Source organism: Lithobates pipiens, unplaced genomic scaffold, assembly GCF_037356315.1.
Source record: "Lithobates pipiens isolate NorthernLeopardFrog02 unplaced genomic scaffold, aLitPip1_a1.2 Scaffold_22, whole genome shotgun sequence".
Lineage (NCBI taxonomy): Eukaryota > Metazoa > Chordata > Amphibia > Anura > Ranidae > Lithobates > Lithobates pipiens.
In genome coordinates, this window is record NW_027507784.1 from 265,504,762 (window position 1) to 265,518,631 (window position 13,870).

The 13,870-nt window shown below is 44.2% G+C and overlaps 1 long non-coding RNA gene across 1 annotated transcript in view; it reads left to right on the forward strand.

Moving 5' to 3' along the window:
- LOC143924642 (uncharacterized) overlaps positions 1-13,870 on the forward strand; it is a 191,809-nt gene that overhangs the window by 154,767 nt on the left and 23,172 nt on the right. Inside the window, exon 3 of the long non-coding RNA XR_013261899.1 lies at positions 7,593-7,771. This is a non-coding gene — a long non-coding RNA (uncharacterized LOC143924642). The remainder of the gene's footprint in view (positions 1-7,592; positions 7,772-13,870) is intronic.

The following is a 13,870-nucleotide window of genomic DNA, read 5'->3' on the forward strand; positions in this document are numbered from 1 at the left end:
TAGGGGGAAATCAAGGGGTTAATGTGTTCCCTATTGTGTGTTCTAACTGAAGGGGGAGGGGACTGTGTAGAACTTGTGTGTTCTCGAGTGATTGTGGGCGAGCAGGAGGCACGTGCGCCCCTTGTGGCCAAATCTAGAAGCGACGTAACATAATGGCAATTCGTGCAGCCGACCATGTTGCCACAGTACAACTGTGGCAGCTGGTCGGCAACTGGTTAAAGAGGATCTACGGTCATCTTAAAAAAAGAATTAAAAGTCAGCAGCTTCAAATACTGTAGCTGCTGACTTTTAAAAAACAGACATTTACTTGTCCAGGGATCCAGTGCTAGCCTCACCCAGGCAGGTTCTTTTCCGGTCTTCAGGTCCCCTGCACTGTCATGTTGACTGTGGGATACAAGCTGTGACTCCTTGCGACTTCACAGAGGGCCCCCCACCACACATGTATGAGCTGAACTATGATTTGTAAGTTGTCCTGCAGCCTCCTAGGACCTGTGACATGTCCCAGGAGGCTGCGGATGGTGCCACCATGTAGGTGGTAACCATTAACCTAATATAAATGAACATATTATGTTCGTTTATACCGCATTTCACCGAAAATAAGACCTACTATGATATTTGGAGAGGGCTGCAATATAAGAATCCTCACCTTCGTTGCCTGTGTGGGCAGGTTGTGATCGAGCCTGCGCAATTTCCCCTGTAGGAAGCTGCTTCCTATGCGGGCATTTGCTAAAAAGGAGGAGCCAGGAACACCAGTGGGGGATACCAGAAGAGGATTGGGGCTGCTCTGCGCAAACCAATGGAACAGAGATTTTAAATATGATATGTTCATTCATTTAAAAAAATCCATTTATATGTGTTTTTTTTTTTTTCAGACCAGAGTGATTCAGATGACTGGAACATGGAAAATGTTTGCGGGGCAGCCTATCGCCACCAACAAGAGCTTTGGAGAAGAGAAGGTGGTTCCCTAGATTCTGCGCCACAACACTGCTGAGAATTCTCACCTTTGTTGTCTGTTTGGACAGCTTGGGCAATCTTCAGTCAGTCAGTGTGTGTGTGTATGTATGTAAGGTTGGGCATTTTGATTGTAAGAGCTTTCAGGGCAGGGACTGATGTGAATGAACAATATGGCTCTAGTATGTGTGTGTATAAGGGTGAAAAAACGAATCGATTAATCGGCAACTAATCGATTACTATTTTCATAATCGATTAATTGGTCACTAACATAATGGGGTTAAAAACAAGAAAAAGAAATTAGCCCTTTATAGTACAGAAAGAGCAAATCGCTACTGTAAATATTACTTTCACTGTCCCATAGTAAAAAATGAACCCCTTACAGTAGCGATTATTTGCTTTCTTTGTAATAATTTTAGTTTTTTTTAACCCCGTTATTACGTTACTAAACATCTCAGGCCTGGGTCACACCTCTGTGTTGTTTGGTGCTTTTTGCAGAAACACACTACAGTTCATTTACATGGTTTCCTATGTGACACGTTCACATCCATGATTTTTTCAGCTGCTGTGTATTTTGAAAAGACAAGGACTTTTTTTTTAACGCAAAACGATGCTATTTTGTTTTTTTGGTTCAATACACTTCAATGGAGAAGCTGCAGAAAAGCATGTAATGCGTTTTTGCGGCAATTTGTGTTTTTTAATCTGCCCAACAACAAATTGGCCAAAAAAATATGCAAAAATGCAAATTGCAGCAAAATTACCCTTTTTTTTAAGGTTAGTAATCTATTAATTGAAACAACAATCGACCAACTAATCGATTATGAAAATAATCGTTAGTTGCAGCCCTATGTGTGTATGTATGCATGTGATATTAGAAAAGCGGTATAGTATGGTATTGGATGGTATGTAATATGCATGCAAAAGAGATGGGGCTTTTTGTTTGATAAACTTCTTTTTGCAATTTGGCACTGCATCGCTTTAACTGACAATTGTGCGGTCGTGCGACGTTGCACCCAAACAAAATTGACGTCCTTTTTTTCCGCACAAATAGAGCTTTCTTTTGATGGTATTTGATCACATCTGCGTTTTTTTTATTTATTTTTTTATTTTTTTTGCACTATAAACAAAAAAGAGCCTCAATTTTGAAAAAAACACAATCTTTTTTAACTTTTGCTCTAATAAGTACCCCCCCAAAAAATATTAAAAAAATGATTTTTTTCCTCAGTTTAGGCCTATATGTATTCTTCTACATATTTTTGGTAAAAAAATTACCAATAAGCGTATATTGATTGGTTTGCGCAAAGGCTATAGCGTCTACAAAATGTGGGATAGTCGTACGGCATTTTTAATGATTATTTTTCTCCAGTCATATTCCAGGACGGCACACCTGAGAGATGACTGGTCCACCTGACAGGAAACACAATCAACAACGAATTTAAAAGTCCCCACCCCTCCCTCAGACCCTCAGTTCTTGATTGTGTTTCCCACAGGATGACAGCGAAACCAAGTTTCTTTCTAAAAGTTTTTTCCTTGGGGTCTGGGACCCCGTGTTTTTCTCGTGAGGTTCTTTTTTAGGGACTTAAACAGACAGGGTCTGTGGTGCTCCCTTGTATACCCCCAGGAGAAATCTTGGGGGGGTATTCCTCACTCAAGGTCTCCTTAGGGAGCCTTGTATGAGCCTCGTGGGACAGGGGAGTTGTCCCAGTAGGTTATTCCCCTGTTGTATTGGCCTACCTGCACATTCGTTGGTGGAGTGGTGAGGTGATGCCTTTCCTTATGCGGACGCGGATGGCGTGCGTTCCAACGCCACAGCGCATGTCCGGAAGTCCAAGGGCGTCACTTCCGGGTATCGAGTTCCGGAAGTTGAGATGGCTGGACGCACCGGCGTGCGTTCCAGCCTCAGTGCGCAGGACCGGAAGAGGCCGTGCGTCATTTCCGGGCGACGGACCTCCTTAAAGATGGCGCCGATCGGCGCGTTTTTTCAAACAGAACGGGTGTGCTGTAATACACCCAGTCTCCTCGTCCTGCAAGACACTTTCCTGACACTTGGAAAAGACAACAAGGGGATGCTCGAGACCTGATCCAGCGATCCTGCAGGGCAGCAAATCGCCATGGAAGAGGAAGGTCCATCTGAGCAGACAGTCGTTGAGGTCGCCACTGGGGGTGAGTGATCCAACTTTATTTAGGGGCAGGGTTCTCGGGGTAGAGCTCCTGTGCCCCTTTTAGGACTTGTGTAGCTAAATTGTCTATTTTTTTTGACTATTCCCAGGGACCGAAAGCTCTGCCCAGGGGTCAGCTGCTAGGTCTAAGGGGAAGGTTACTTCAAAGTCCAGGCGTTGTGGTTACTGTAACGCTAAGTTAGCACAAGACCACTCCAAACCTTTCTGCGATCGATGTATCATCAAGCTCGCAGGCAGGGAGACCGCTCAGGTCGTGAAGGAATGTAGGGCCTTACAAGCAGAAATGTTGGCTACCCTTCAAACTTTTCAGTCCACCCTTGTGAAGGGTTTGCAGGAAGTACCGTCAGAGAGAGAGACTCCTCAGTTACAGGAAAACCTTTCCACATCTTATGCGGAAAGTTCCCAGGGCCAAGTCTCCTTATTATCTGAAGTGGAGGAAGGCCAAGTACCAGATTGTAGTTCTGGAGAGGAAGATTCAGTCCAAGATAGCCAGGGGGAGGCTAAGCTTGGGGGATTTTTGTTCCCGAGTGAGGACATGGAGGGTTTATTAAAAGCCATTTACGCCTCAGAAGATATTCAGGTTCCCTCTGCTCAAGTCTCAGCTCAAGATAGAGTATATAGAGGTTTAGGAAGGTTACAGACCAAGACCTTTCCCATCCACCAGTCTCTGAAGGAGATAATCCTTAGAGAATGGAAGGAACCTGAACGCAAGCTTCTCAAACTGAAAGCTTGGAAAAGGAGGTGTCCCTTTAAAGATGAGGAGGAGGAAAGATTTTTTAAAGCTCCTCGCTTGGATGCAGCCTTAGCGCAAGTATCTAAGAGGTCCGATTTATCCTTTGAAGATTCCGGAAATATCCAGGATCAGATGGATAGAAAGTCGGAAACTTTACTCAAAAGAGCCTGGGAGGCGAATGCGGCAGCAATGGCACCTGCCCTAGCTTCCGCCTGTGTAGCCAGAAATGCTGACACCTGGCTGGGCAAATTAATGGATCATGTTTCCCGCAGTAGGGAGGCTAAAGAGATTGTAGACTCGCTGGAAGTAATCAGTCGAGCAGTAGCATATGTGGCAGATGCAGCTGTAGAAACTGTTAGGACCACAGCTAAAGCAGCAGCACTTTTGAACTCTTCCAGGATAGCTCTATGGGTCAAGACCTGGGATGGGGATTTTACTTCCAAGTCTCGCCTATGCGGCATCCCCTTTGAGGGTTCCTTGCTGTTTGGTTCAGGCCTAGATCAGGTTTTGTCCCGATCTACGGAGAAGGGCAAGAAATTTCCTGTAAGGCCCAAGAAAGAAAGGGGTAAGAAATTTTTTCGAGGCCCCTATTCAAAGACCCATCATAAGGGGAAAACTGAACCAAGGAGGAAATGGAACTTGGGGAAAGGAAAAGAAAAAAGTGCAATTCTTTTCTCCAGCTCCGGAGCCTCTCAGAAAGAAGGTAAATGACGCCACCGTAAAGGTAGGCGCAAGACTCAGCGAATTCCTTCCACAGTGGGAAAGGATTACGCAGAGTCCATACATTCTAAACCTTTTAGAAGTGGGGTACAGACTGGAATTTCAGACCCATCCCCCACAGGAATTTCTGGTTACTTTTCCTCCCAGGGACCCAACCAAGGCAGAAGGATTACTGAAAAATCTAAAGGAGCTAGCAGAGCAAAGGGTTATTACTCCAGTACCAACCAATCAGCTTACCCAGGGTTTTTACTCACACGTATTTGTGGTTCCAAAACCCTCAGGAAAATTTCGGTTGATAATAAACTTGAGAAGACTCAACCGTTACCTGCTTCACAAGAAGTTCAGGATGGAGAGTATTTACTCAGTAAGAAAGCATCTGCAGAGAGGAGTCTTTATGGTCACCCTGGACCTAAAAGACGCTTATCTACATGTACCCATTGCTCCCGAACACCAGAAGTACCTACGCTTCGCAGTTTGCATACAGCAGAGGATACAACACTGGCAGTTCAGGGCTCTTCCCTTTGGGCTGGCGGCAAGTCCAAGGATATTCACAAAGGTGTTAGCCGAAGTAGTGGCATACCTACACCTGCAGGGGATAGGGTTAATACCCTACCTGGACGACTTGCTGATCTACAGTGTGGATCAGAGGCAAGCAGTAATAGACAGAGACATCGTGTTGGAAACTCTGGAGACCTTGGGCTGGATGGTCAGTCAGGAGAAGTCCTCACTGACTCCATCTCAGTCCAAACTATACCTAGGCTACCTGTTAGACTGCAGGCACAGAAGGTATTCTTACCAACAGAAAAGGTAACGAAGGTCCAGAATGCGGTTGTCACCCTTCTCGAAAGAGGAGAAGCCTCTCTGAGATATATAATGAGATTGCTGGGCCTCATGACGGCCTGCATTCCGGCAGTAACCTGGGCACAACTCCATTCTCGGGAGCTTCAGTCTTTTCTACTTGCCTCATGGGGAGGAAAAAGAGAAACATTAGAGAACAGAGTACCCATCACAGAGGAGGTATCTCGTTCTCTGCGGTGGTGGCTCGACCCACAGAATTTGTTGAATGGTCGCCCCTGGTCTCAGGTAAACCCTTTGGTCTTAACCACGGACGCCAGCGCTTGGGGTTGGGGGGCTCATCTGGGAGACCGATATACCCAGGGGTCCTGGAACCACAGCCAAGCCAGGGAGTCTTCCAATTTCAGGGAGCTTCTGGCAGTAGGCAAAGCCCTAGACTATTTCCGAGAGGAACTGCAGGACAGGGAGGTTCAGGTCCTCTCGGACAACCTGGTCACGGTGGCATACCTAAACCACCAAGGAGGGACAAGGTCGGACAAACTAAGATGGTTAGCGCAACAGATCCTTATGAAGGCAGAAAAGAGGGTCCTTTCACTGTCAGCGATTCATATAAAGGGCTCACTCAATCTGCAAGCAGATTTTCTAAGCAGACAGCCCATCCTTCAAGGGGAATGGGGATTGAGCAAAGAAATCTTCTTCCTGGTGTGCAAACATTTTGGCAAGCCAGAAATAGATTTGTTCGCTTCCCGGGAGAATGCGAAGGTTCTCAGGTTTTTCTCCCTTTACAAGGATCAAGAAGCAGAAGGGATAGACGCTCTTGTACAAGTGTGGGATTTCAGACTGGCTTATGCCTTTCCCCCATTGGTGCTCCTTCCCAGAGTCCTACAAAAATTAACCTACTCAAGGTCAGTCCTGATACTGATAGCACCCTGGTGGCCCAAGAGAGTTTGGTTTCCCACCATTCAGAGTCTCGCGATAGCTCCCCCGCTGCGTCTGCCGGTGCAACGAGACCTACTCAGTCAGGGTCCAGTCTTTCACCCCGACCCGGGTCGTCTCTCTCTGACAGCATGGCTATTGAAAGGGAAATACTCCGAGACAGGGGCTGTTCGGAAAAAGTGATAGATACTCTTCTCCTCAGTAGGAAAAGCGTCACCAGAAAGATTTATGCAAAGGTCTGGAAAGTCTTCTCCCACTGGCTACAGTCTAAGGAGGGGGCTCTCCAGATGATACCCACCATCCTAGACTTTCTTCAGGAGGGGGTGGACCAGGGTTTGGCAGTTAGCACCCTAAAGGTCCAGGTGGCAGCCCTGTCCGTGTTTTTTGATAGGAAGCTAGGACAGGAGCCGCTAATAAAAAGATTTTTGTCGGCCAGGGAAAGGGTAGTTCCAGTTAGGTCGGTCAGTTGCCCTCCATGGGATCTGTCCCTGGTATTAGATGCCCTAACAAGGGGGCCTTTTGAGCCGGTGGCTCAAATTTCGGTTAAGCTTTTATCATTTAAGTTGGCCTTCCTCCTGGCTATCACTACGGCCAGGAGGGTGAGTGATATACAGGCTCTGTCGATTAAAGAGCCGTTTTTGCGCATCCTAGAGGATAGGTTAATCCTCACTCAGGATCCTCTTTATTTGCCAAAGGTAGCTTCATTATTTCACAGAACACAGGAGATTATTCTCCCGTCCTTTTGCCAGAATCCTAAGAATAAGGAAGAGGAAAGATTTCATTTCTTAGATGTCAGGCGTTGTCTCCTAGTCTATTTAGAAAGGGTGAAAGACTTTAGGAGATCCAGTCATTTATTGGTCACTTTTTCAGGGAAGAAAAAGGGTCTTCAAGCATCTAAGTCTACGATAGCTAGATGGGTTAGACAGACCATATCCATCGCTTATAGACAGGCAGGTAAACCAGTACCAACCCGCCTTAAGGCGCATTCAGCTAGATCCCTAGCGACCTCCTGGGCAGAGAGGGCAGGCGCCTCAATTGACCAGATCTGCAAGGCAGCAACATGGACGAGCCATAGAACATTTCTGAGGCACTACAGAGTGGAGCTGTTGTCCCCTCAGGATTTGGCATTTGGCAGGAAGGTCCTACAAGCGGTTGTCCCGCCCTAAAGGTAGGCCTGAACTTCTTGCTTATCCTCTCAGGTGTGCCGTCCTGGAAGATGACTGGAGAAAATGACCAGTTACACTTACCGGTAACGTCTTTTCTAGGAAATCTTCCAGGACGGCAGGCCTACTCCCTACCCTTGTTTTATTGGTGATATATTAATTCTTCACAGAATGTTCCCTCTGACACTGGTGTGGGATTTTCTTTACCATAACTGAGGGTCTGAGGGAGGGGTGGGGACTTTTAAATTCGTTGTTGATTGTGTTTCCTGTCAGGTGGACCAGTCATCTCTCAGGTGTGCCGTCCTGGAAGATTTCCTAGAAAAGACGTTACCGGTAAGTGTAACTGGTCATTTTTTTTTTACTGGTAATGTCGGCGATCTACGATTTTTATCAGGACTGCAACATTATGGCGGACACGTCGGACAATTTTGACACATTTTTTCGGACCATTTGGCATTTTTACAGCGATCAGTGCTATAAAAATGCATTGATTACTGTAAAAATTTCACTGGCAGTGAATGGGGTTAACCACTAGGGGCAATCAAGGGGTTATTGTGTTCCCTATTGTGTGTTCTAACTGAAGGGGTAGGGGACTGTGTAGGGGAGATGACAGATCACTGTTCATATTCTGTATGAACAAACAATCTGTCTGTTCTCCCCTCAGAGAACCGGGATCTGTGTGTTCTCAAGTGATTGTGGGCGAGCAGGGGGCACGTGCGCCCCTAGTGGCCAAACCTAGAAGTGACGTTTCATAAGAGCGTACAATCCCAGTACTCCTTTCCAGACTTAGGGTATGTAGCACACTCAATCCTGGAGTAGAGAAAACAAAAGCATGACAAGTGTCAAGCTGCTGCGGTGGCCAGGCCATGTGTACAACCCCAGTACTCCTTTCTAGAATTAGGGTATGTAGCACACTCAATCCTAGATCCAAAGAAAAGAATGACATGCATTTTCTTCCTTAGTTTGCCGTGGTTATATAGCCTGTAGCGTTCACGGATGTACTGTGCAATGGGCTAAAGAGAGCTTGTAGACAGTCCTCCTTTGGGCTACTTTGGGGAAATTTACTTAACGTGGAATTCCAGCTTAAATCTAAATAGCCTCCCCCCCAACATCCATGCAAGAAAGATACTTATTTTCAGGCCAGTCTGGTCCGGTCACGTGAGTTCTTCTGTGCCAGCTAGTGGCAGTGACCAGACCGGAAAATAGGCAAGTATAGCAATCTTTTTTTCAAAGGTTAGTTAGCACAGAGGTTGTCTCTCCAATGGGACACAGATGCCAAGAAAATCTGACAAAGGTCCTAGGCTTCCCTTACTCTATCCACAATGAAAAAGAAATGTTTTTCTTTTTTGTTCTATTTTCAATTGGGGCAGACAGGACCCAGAGTAGTTGTGCATTGTAATCAGTCACCTTCTCAATTTAGCTTGTTTAATGAAGGTTTGAAAATGAAAACTAGAAGCTGAGTGGTTGTTATGCTCAGCGGCTTCAGATTCTGTCTTGTCCATTTTAAGTAAACTCCCCTCAAAATACTACAAAGCTCTTCACTGCTGTCCCGTCGGTGTGTGCACGCTCGACTGTAAAACGGGGAAGAAGGTGTACCCCTTTACGGAGGACAGACAGCAGGACCTGTTCGCCCAAAGTGTGGTTTTCCCGAGGAACTGACAAGCGACAAACCACCGGCTGCCCTAGTGAAGCACTTTACGGACCTGTTCAAAGTGCGGAAAAGCGGTATAGTATGGTATTGTATGGTATGTAATATGCACGCAAAAGATATGGGGCTTTTAGTTTGATAAGCTTCTTAACTGATGCAGCCCCGGAAGATTTTACCCCCTTCCTGACCAGAGCACTTTTTGCGATTTGGCACTGCATCGCTTCAACTGACAATTGAGCGGTCATGCGATGTTGCACCCATACAAAATTGACATCCTTTTTTCCAACAAATAGAGCTTTCTTTTGGTGGTATTTGATCACCTCTGCCTATTGTTCTGCACTATAAACAAAAAAGAGCCTCAATTTTGAAAAAAAACGCAATCTTTTTTAACGTTTTCTATAATAAGTACCCCCCAAAAATATATAAAAAAAATATTTTTTCCTCAGTTTAGGCCTATATGTATTCTACATATTTTTGTTAAAAAAAATTGTAATAAGCCTACATTGATTGGTTTGCGCAAAAGTTATAGCATCTAGAAAATAGGCGATAGTTTTATGTCATTTTTAATTATTACATTTTTTTTTTAAAAGTAGTGTTGGCGATCTGAGATTTTTATTGTGTTTGCGACATTACGGTGGACACGTTGGACAATTTTGACACATTTTACGGACCATTTGACATTTTTACAGTAATCAGTGCTATAAAAATGCATTGATTACTGTAAAAAAATGTTACTGGCAGTGAAGGGGTTAACCGCTAGGGGGAAATCAAGGGGTTAATGTGTTCCCTATTGTGTGTTCTAACTGAAGGGGGAGGGGACTGTGTAGAACTTGTGTGTTCTCGAGTGATTGTGGGCGAGCAGGAGGCATGTGCGCCCCTAGTGGCCAAATCTAGAAGCGACGTAACATAATGGCAATTCGTGCAGCCGAACCATGTTGCCACAGTACAACTGTGGCAGCTGGTCGGCAACTGGTTAAAGAGGATCTACGGTCATCTTAAAAAAAGAATTAAAAGTCAGCAGCTTCAAATACTGTAGCTGCTGACTTTTAAAAAACAGACATTTACTTGTCCAGGGATCCAGTGCTAGCCTCACCCAGGCAGGTTCTTTTCCGGTCTTCAGGTCCCCTGCACTGTCATGTTGACTGTGGGATACCAGCTGTGACTCCTTGCGACTTCACAGAGGGCCCCCCACCACACATGTATGAGCTGAACTATGATTTGTAAGTTGTCCTGCAGCCTCCTAGGACCTGTGACATGTCCCAGGAGGCTGCGGATGGTGCCACCATGTAGGTGGTAACCATTAACCTAATATAAATGAACATATTATGTTCGTTTATACCGCATTTCACCGAAAATAAGACCTACAATGATATTTGGGGAGGGCTGCAATATAAGAATCCTCACCTTCGCTGCCTGTGTGGGCAGGTCGTGATCGAGCCTGCGCAATTTCCCCTGTAGGAAGCTGCTTCCTATGCGGGCATTTGCTAAAAAGGAGGAGCCAGGAACACCAGTGGGGGATACCAGAAGAGGATTGGGGCTGCTCTGCGCAAACCAATGGAACAGAGATTTTAAATATGATATGTTCATTCATTTAAAAAAATCCATTTATATGTGTTTTTTTTTTTTTCAGACCAGAGTGATTCAGATGACTGGAACATGGAAAATGTTTGCAGGGCAGCCTATCGCCACCAACAGGAGCTTTGGAGAAGAGAAGGTGGTTCCCTAGATTCTGCGCCACAACACTGCTGAGAATTCTCACCTTTGTTGTCTGTTTGGACAGCTTGGGCAATCTTCAGTCAGTCAGTGTATGTATGTAAGGCTGGGCATTTTGATTGTAAGAGCTTTCAGGGCAGGGACTGATGTGAATGAACAATATGGCTCTAGTATGTGTGTGTATAAGGGTGAAAAAACGAATCGATTAATCGACAACTAATCGATTACTATTTTCATAATCGATTAATTGGTCACTAACATAATGGGGGTAAAAACAAGAAAAAGAAATTAGCCCTTTATAGTACAGAAAGAGCAAATCGCTACTGTAAATATTACTTTCACTGTCCCATAGTAAAAAATGAACCCCTTACAGTAGCGATTATTTGCTTTCTTTGTAATAATTTTAGTTTTTTTTAACCCCATTATGTTACTAAACATCTCAGGCCTGGGTCACACCTCTGTGTTGTTTGGTGCTTTTTGCAGAAACACACTACAGTTCATTTACATGGTTTCCTATGTGACACGTTCACATCCATGATTTTTTCAGCTGCTGTGTATTTTGAAAAGACAAGGACTTTTTTTTTAACGCAAAACGATGCTATTTTGTTTTTTTGGTTCAATACACTTCAATGGAGAAGCTGCAGAAAAGCATGTAATGCGTTTTTGCGGCAATTTGTGTTTTTTAATCTGCCCAACAACAAATTGGCCAAAAAAATATGCAAAAATGCAAATTGCAGCAAAATTACCCTTTTTTTTTAAGGTTAGTAATCTATTAATTGAAACAACAATCGACCAACTAATCGATTATGAAAATAATCGTTAGTTGCAGCCCTATGTGTGTATGTATGCATGTGATATTAGAAAAGCGGTATAGTATGGTATTGTATGGTATGTAATATGCATGCAAAAGAGATGGGGCTTTTTGTTTGATAAACTTCTTTTTGCAATTTGGCACTGCATCGCTTTAACTGACAATTGTGCGGTCGTGCGACGTTGCACCCAAACAAAATTGACGTCCTTTTTTCCGCACATATAGAGCTTTCTTTTGATGGTATTTGATCACATCTGCGTTTTTTATTTATTTTTTAATTTTTTTTGCACTATAAACAAAAAAGAGCCTCAATTTTGAAAAAAACGCAATCTTTTTTAACTTTTGCTCTAATAAGTACCCCCCCAAAAAATTTTAAAAAAATGATTTTTTTCCTCAGTTTAGGCCTATATGTATTCTTCTACATATTTTTGGTAAAAAAATTACCAATAAGCGTATATTGATTGGTTTGCGCAAAAGCTATAGCCTCTACAAAATGGGGGATAGTTGTACGGCATTTTTAATGATTATTTTTTTTTTACTGGTAATGTCGGCGATCTACGATTTTTATCAGGACTGCAACATTATGGCGGACACGTCGGACAATTTTGACACATTTTTTCGGACCATTTGGCATTTTTACAGCGATCAGTGCTATAAAAATGCATTGATTACTGTAAAAATGTCACTGGCAGTGAATGGGGTTAACCACTAGGGGCAAACAAGGGGTTAATGTGTTCCCTATTGTGTGTTCTAACTGAAGGGGTAGGGGACTGTGTAGGGGAGATGACAGATCACTGTTCATATTCTGTATGAACAGACAATCTGTCTGTTCTCCCCTCAGAGAACCGGGATCTGTGTGTTCTCAAGTGATTGTGGGCGAGCAGGGGGCACGTGCGCCCCTAGTGGCCAAACCTAGAAGTGACGTTTCATAAGAGCGTACAATCCCAGTACTCCTTTCCAGACTTAGGGTATGTAGCACACTCAATCCTGGAGTAGAGAAAAAAAAAGCATGACAAGTGTCAAGCTGCTGCGGTGGCCAGGCCATGTGTACAACCCCAGTACTCCTTTCTAGAATTAGGGTATGTAGCACACTCAATCCTAGATCCAAAGAAAAGAATGACATGCATTTTCTTCCTTAGTTTGCCGTGGTTATATAGCCTGTAGCGTTCACGGATGTACTGTGCAATGGGCTAAAGAGAGCTTGTAGACAGTCCTCCTTTGGGCTACTTTGGGGAAATTTACTTAACGTGGAATTCCAGCTTAAATCTAAATAGCCTCCCCCCCAACATCCATGCAAGAAAGATACTTATTTTCAGGCCAGTCTGGTCCGGTCACGTGAGTTCTTCTGTGCCAGCTAGTGGCAGTGACCGGACCGGAAAATAGGCAAGTATAGCAATCTTTTTTTCAAAGGTTAGTTAGCACAGAGGTTGTCTCTCCAATGGGACACAGATGCCAAGAAAATCTGACAAAGGTCCTAGGCTTCCCTTACTCTATCCACAATGAAAAAGAAATGTTTTTCTTTTTTGTTCTATTTTCAATTGGGGCAGACAGGACCCAGAGTAGTTGTGCATTGTAATCAGTCACCTTCTCAATTTAGCTTGTTTAATGAAGGTTTGAAAATGAAAACTAGAAGCTGAGTGGTTGTTATGCTCAGCGGCTTCAGATTCTGTCTTGTCCATTTTAAGTAAACTCCCCTCAAAATACTACAAAGCTCTTCACTGCTGTCCCGTCGGTGTGTGCACGCTCGACTGTAAAACGGGGAAGAAGGTGTACCCCTTTACGGAGGACAGACAGCAGGACCTGTTCGCCCAAAGTGTGGTTTTCCCGAGGAACTGACAAGCGACAAACCACCGGCTGCCCTAGTGAAGCACTTTACGGACCTGTTCAAAGTGCGGAAAAGCGGTATAGTATGGTATTGTATGGTATGTAATATGCACGCAAAAGATATGGGGCTTTTAGTTTGATAAGCTTCTTAACTGATGCAGCCCTGGAAGATTTTACCCCCTTCCTGACCAGAGCACTTTTTGCGATTTGGCACTGCATCGCTTCAACTGACAATTGCGCGGTCATGCGATGTTGCACCCATACAAAATTGACATCCTTTTTTCCAACAAATAGAGCTTTCTTTTGGTGGTATTTGATCACCTCTGCCTATTGTTCTGCACTATAAACAAAAAAGAGCCTCAATTTTGAAAAAAAACGCAATCTTTTTTAACGTTT